This window comes from Nicotiana tabacum, chromosome 23, assembly GCF_000715075.1.
Source record: "Nicotiana tabacum cultivar K326 chromosome 23, ASM71507v2, whole genome shotgun sequence".
NCBI classification, from domain to species: Eukaryota; Viridiplantae; Streptophyta; class Magnoliopsida; order Solanales; family Solanaceae; genus Nicotiana; species Nicotiana tabacum.
Genome location: NC_134102.1, coordinates 113,214,740 through 113,220,749, shown reverse-complemented (window position 1 = coordinate 113,220,749; position 6,010 = coordinate 113,214,740).

Sequence of the window (6,010 nt, the reverse complement as noted above, 5' to 3'; positions counted from 1 at the left end):
GTTTCTCATGTACAGTGTTTTGAGGTATAGCTGAGGCCTTGTTGCCGGCATTTTCATATTATTCTTCTATTGTACCTAGAGGCTTTGTAGACAGGTTGTGGGTTATGGTTGATGTTGGAAATTGAACTAGAAATGTTGGTACTTGGAAATTATGTTTTTCATTAATGATATAAACTCATAATGTTTTGGAAATTATGAATGAAGCTACTAATGGGAATGAAAAGGAAGTTGTTAATAAAATCTTTTCAATGATTGATTAATAGAGTACATCTCCTCTTTATTCATGGATGAGTTTGGGTAGAAGTAAGTCTAATAGGCTTGCGAGGCCGGGTTCTCTCGGTTGAGCGCCGGTCGCACTCCCTGAGTTTGGGACGTGACATTACCCCTAAGCTAGGATCCTTAGAAAGGGAAAATTTTATATGTCAAAAGCCAAGGCTTGGTGACTAGGACTCATCTGTAAGGGTCAAACAATCATACAAACTGTACACATGTAGCCCACTCTAGCAATGGCACAATGCATATGCGCCTCCGATCATGTACCCTACACATTAAGCAATGAAAGAAATCCATACTTCCCTTATACTGTATTACTACGCATTTCGCTTCTTCGATCTTAGATCCCAAAGCCCACGGGCTATCCCTACTCGGGGACTATCATCCGATAAAAAATTCGGACGGCCCGGGCTATCGAATCCCGGAGGCACCAAGCCTATTAGGCAGTGCCCGAATATGAAAGGCTACGACCACCCCTAAAAATGGTTCAGATATGTCCGAAGTCCGTACTCATAAAGTGAGGCCCTTACGTATAATCAAAACCTATTACAAGGTTACCCTCGACAAAAACACCGTCTAAGACACTTAAGCATATTAAAGGCCTTCGATTTTATCGAAATCACGAAGCCATGAGTAATCCGGAATTGCCATCGAAATCGGGCCCCATTTCGGCCTCTGAAGAATAGATGCTCTAGATTATATTTGATTTTATGCTAAGGCATTAAAAATAATACGCAAATAAAAAATTGCAAATAGATGCTGAAAAGTAAAGATACGGTATTGCCAAAGGGGGAAATTTTATATATTTCAAAAAATATTTACAAAGGCAAAATAAAACGGCCCCAAAATAAACAGAGAAAGAAAATATGCAAGGGAAAACTAAAAAAGAACTAAGGCATCTACGCCTAGTCTTTTCGGAACTCGACTCGTCACCAGAACCATCAGAACCCCCAGACTTGCCTCGGCCTCAAGTCTCTTGGCTTCTTCGATCTCAGCCGACAGGTCAAAACCTCGAGCGTGAATCTCCTCGATGGTCTCTCTCCGGGATAGCCGCTTCACATACTCGGTCTTCGTCTTTAAGCGGGCCTCGACTATCTCCACATCAGCATTATACTAGGCCAGCATTTCCTCAACATCGGAGGAATCGACCGAAGTTGCTTCCAATTTGGACCTCAATACAGTATATTCTTGTCCGAGGGTATCCCATTCCGTGATGGCTGAGTTCAGTGCCTGGAGTTTATCATTTAGCCGAGACCACTTGTTGGCCTTGTCCTTTGCCACCTGAAGCTGGTACTTGACCGATGCTAGCTCCTTTTTCATAGCCTTTTTTTTAAGCCAGCAGGTCCATCCTGCCCCTCAACGCTTCGACCGTGGCCTTGACCTCGTCCATCTCAGCCCGAAGCTAGTCGATCAAGTCTATCTTCTCTTGGACCTGCGAATTTGCGTTGTTAGTCATCATGAGAAGCTTCTCATTTTTAGCCTCAAAGATCCTTACCTTCTCGACTAGATCGGCATGCTCCCATTTCACAGACGAGGCCTCCTTCTGAGCTTTTTCCAACTCGGCTCGGAGAGTTGGAAGATCCTTAAGAGCCTCATCTTGTTGCTCACTGAGGGCCCTATACATGTCCTTCTTCCCTATCTACTCTTTGAGCTCGAACTCGGGCTCACTGATTTCCAAGATAGACCGAAGAAAGCTCTCATGATGAAGCACCGAAGCCTGAAAACAATAAGGCCATTAGAATATGCTAAGCAAAATCCGCAAGGAATACAACGGATAGACGTTTACCCGATTCAGTGCTTGTTGCGCCTCATTAAAGATCCTGGATGTGCCTACTTCATTCATCTTTGACTGGTCTTGCTCGGTCACAGACAACAAAGGTAGCTGGCCATGCCCACCGGAGCGCACAGTGCTCGGGCGTCCGCTGAGATAGTAAGAACGACCGTTCTCTTACAATCGAGGTCCACACTCGGGGCAGTGAACTACTTTACTAGTTTTGGGCTCGAGCTCGACTCGCCCGCTCCCGATGGTACATCCTTTTTGGGACCTCCAGGTGACCAAGCCTGGAGTACTCCTCCAACACGGTCATGTCCATGCCATCAAAGAACATGTTAAGGGCATCATCTGGTTCTGGTGCCGTCTCTTTTGATTTCTCTTTGTCAGCTTGAGCCTCTTCAAACATGGACTCAATGTGAGATAACATCTTCGCGATGTCGATGACACCAGCTACCTCCTTCGGGGCAGGAGCGGCTTCTCGGGAGGTCGTGGCCTCCGACTCTCCCTCTGGTTCCCAAGCTAGAGGGGGATCGACCTCATGGTCACCTTTTTAGGTCGTTGCCGCCTCCCCCTCGTTAATGGTCGACTCATGAGGAATGAACTCGAGGTTGTCAACCTCGGGGTAATCCTTAGGCCGATAGAAGGAATCGGAGTCCGATGACCTGGACTTGGTGCTCTTTTTGTTACTTTTTCGGACCCGGACGACCACCCTCTTCTTCTTCACCTCAATATTCCGGGAGCTTGAGGACTTCCTCTTCTTATTTTGCTCCTTCTTTGCGGCAGCCCCAGGCTGTCCCGAAGTGGTTGGTTCAGCGAGCGAGGGAGGATCCTCATCCTCATCATCATCTAACTGCCTGAGCTCGGTGGTCTTGAGCAAACGTGTGAGAAGAAAGAAAACTTAGCGAAATATAAGTCAAGTGTATGGATGTAATCATTCGGGAGAGAGCTTTACCATGGGAACGAGCCTCCCACTTGCCCTTCGAGAGCTTGCGCCATGCACGCTCGAAGTATGACATCTGTTTGCATATCCCCTCAATCCACTCCTTAAAGCAGGGAACTGCATTAGGAACCTAGGCAACCGCTGCACAACGATAAACATATGCAATTGGAAAAAGAATAAAACGGAATGCCAAATACTCAAGAAGGAAAAGACTTACAGGACGCGTTCCACTTTTTGGGGAACGATAGAAATTCAGAGGGAATGAGGTCTTCGGTTTTTACCCGAACGAACCTCCCCTACCAACCTCAATCTCGGTCCTCGTCGATGCTCGAGAACAGAGCCTTACTTTCTTGGCGAACGAGCTTGATCAACTCCCCTCAGAAACTTCGGGGACTGTATAGATGAAGCAGATGATCGAGGGTGAACCAAGGTGCTTCGATGTTGTTAACGAAGTGACGAAAGAGGATTACGATCCTCCAAAAGGACGGATGAATCTGTCCAAGGCAGATTTCGTACATGTTGCAGAAGTCGAGGATTATGGGGTCCACCAGGGCGAGCGTGAAGGGGTAAGTGTAAACCCTTAGGTACCTCTCCACGTGAGTGGTGATGTCTTTGTTATGCCCGGGGATGACCACCTCCTTGCCCTCCCAGTTACAGTCTACTCGAACTGTGGGTAGTGTCTCCTCAGTAACGGAGCATACTCCATGCTCCCCCTCGGTCGTGTTGGCTGGAGGCCTTCTCGACGTTGAAGTCGTTCTGAATAGAGCAGCCCCAGGGGACGAACCTCTTCAAATGAGGCTCCTGGGCCATCTCGGGAATGGCCACCTCGGCGTCTGTGCCGGGTTGGAAGATGAAGGGGCGGTTTGTTGAGGCCCTTTGTTTTTATAAGTTTTTGCCATCGGATTCCGAAATATATGAAGGTTTGAAGAAAATACATGAAGATTTAAAGATGGGATGAAGATATGAAGGTCTGGGTTGAAGATTCAAAGAGAATGTATGAAGATTGAGGATGAAGATATGAAGATCTAAGGAGCAATGTATGAAGATTTGAAGAGGCTAAAGGTAAGTGGAGAACTCGAGGGTAAATCAAAGAGCTCTGGAGTTGGAAAGTGGAGAAGTGAAAAAGGGTCGGAGTTTTTATACAGGAAGGACAATAAATGCGTGACGTTTCACATTCGAGGACAATCAACCGGTGGCTGACACGTGTCCGAAGTTAGAACGACACGACTGATGGGACGTTTCGTTGACCCGTCAAATCGGTTGTAACGTACGAAGGAAGGAACCGGGGTTCATTTATCGCTTCGCGTCGCTTCGATAAACCTGCTCTCCAGAAAACGAGGGGACTATCTGTGTACGGGTAAAATCGGGGGTAATGTCTATCCCGATTCCCCGATGAAAGAATGAAGGAGGAACACAGATCCGTGAGATTATAATCGGGGCCAGAGACCTTTTATGTCGAGACCTAGGAAGTATGAACGATATATCCGACATCGAACATGGTAAAGCGACGCACCTCGGACCGAGTATAACTCCTAGAACACGGGAGACGCGGTGGACAGTTATGCATGACGGATAGAGGCCGTAATATTCGCCCTCAACCGGATATTACGGTGCGAATCTCGTTCAGGAACGATTCAGTAACGATTATGGATCAATAATTGCCGGAAAAAGAAGATTTTTACTTTTTTTAGACGTATACTAGGATTGAAATTCTCCTACTATATAAAGGGGAGGTTTTTCTTTGATCTGACACATTGTAACACGCAATTCAAAGCAATAAAGATTTACTTTTATCTTCTAGCTACTATGAAAGCATTACTCACTTGTTCTATTCTTCATTCGCGGTTGGGCTTGATCTGAGGGTCCAATCGAGGACGAGTTCATTGTTCAATCTAAGATTAGGCTTGGTCAAAACATTACAATTGGTTTGATAGTTTATTTCGTTTTTAAGTCATTTATCTGTTATTCTTAATTATTCGTGTTGAATTAAATCACATATGCTTTAAATTGCGTATAAATTTAATTGTTAGTACAAATTTAATTATTACCCACTTTGACGTAAACAAGTTGCTACATAATTACTCACATGCATGGAAATTCCAAACAGATTAAATATAATGTTTCAACTTTCAACCCACTTCGACCAGAATCACCTAGGAATAAACATGGGATCAATAGTCTCCCATTATTGAAGTCAACGACCGGATTAACTTTTATTACTTCCTTCTTTTTTTTTCGGGGTGCCAGCTTTGTAAAAATTTCCTACGACGTTCTATTTGGTCCCCTATTTAGCTTGTATTCTCTTTTTTAAAAAGTTTAATTAATATCCAAAGTACAGATAACTTCCAACTTCCTCCTCCTCCTCTTCGATTCTTATGAGGCTTTTTGCTACTGTTTAGGATTTCTTCTACTTCTCTTTTTTAGTTGCAAAATAGATTTGTTAGATTTGTTTTCGTTTTGACTAATTGATGGTTAAGATTTGTTATTTATGATATTTAAAAGTTATGTTTCAAATTTGAGCTCGTGCGAATTAGATTTGGGTGTTGAATTATGTGTTGGATTATTCAAATTCAAAGAATAAATTTCAGTTTTTGGACAATTTGCACTTTACACTAAAAAGTTTTAAAAGTGTATGCAAAAGTTTTAAGAAAATTCCTTTGATACACACACAAAAATTTGGACTCTTTTTTTGAGTGCGACTCTGCCTTCTCTGCGACAGATTAATTCAAATAGCCGCTCGCCCAAACGCTTAACTTGAAAATAGGCCGTATAAGTATAATATATGCATAACATATGGGTTGCTCTGATTGTAAGCGTCATCCACTTCCAACCAAGAGGTTGTGAGTTCGAGTCATCCCAAGAGCAAGGTGAGAGTTCTTGGAGGGAAGGATGCCGAGGTCTATTGAAAACAGGCTCTCTCCCTCAGGGTAGGGCTAAGGTCTGCGTATACTGGGTTATTGTTATTATTTATGTATTATATGCGTATAATTATATATAATTATATATAATCAACGTATAATTTA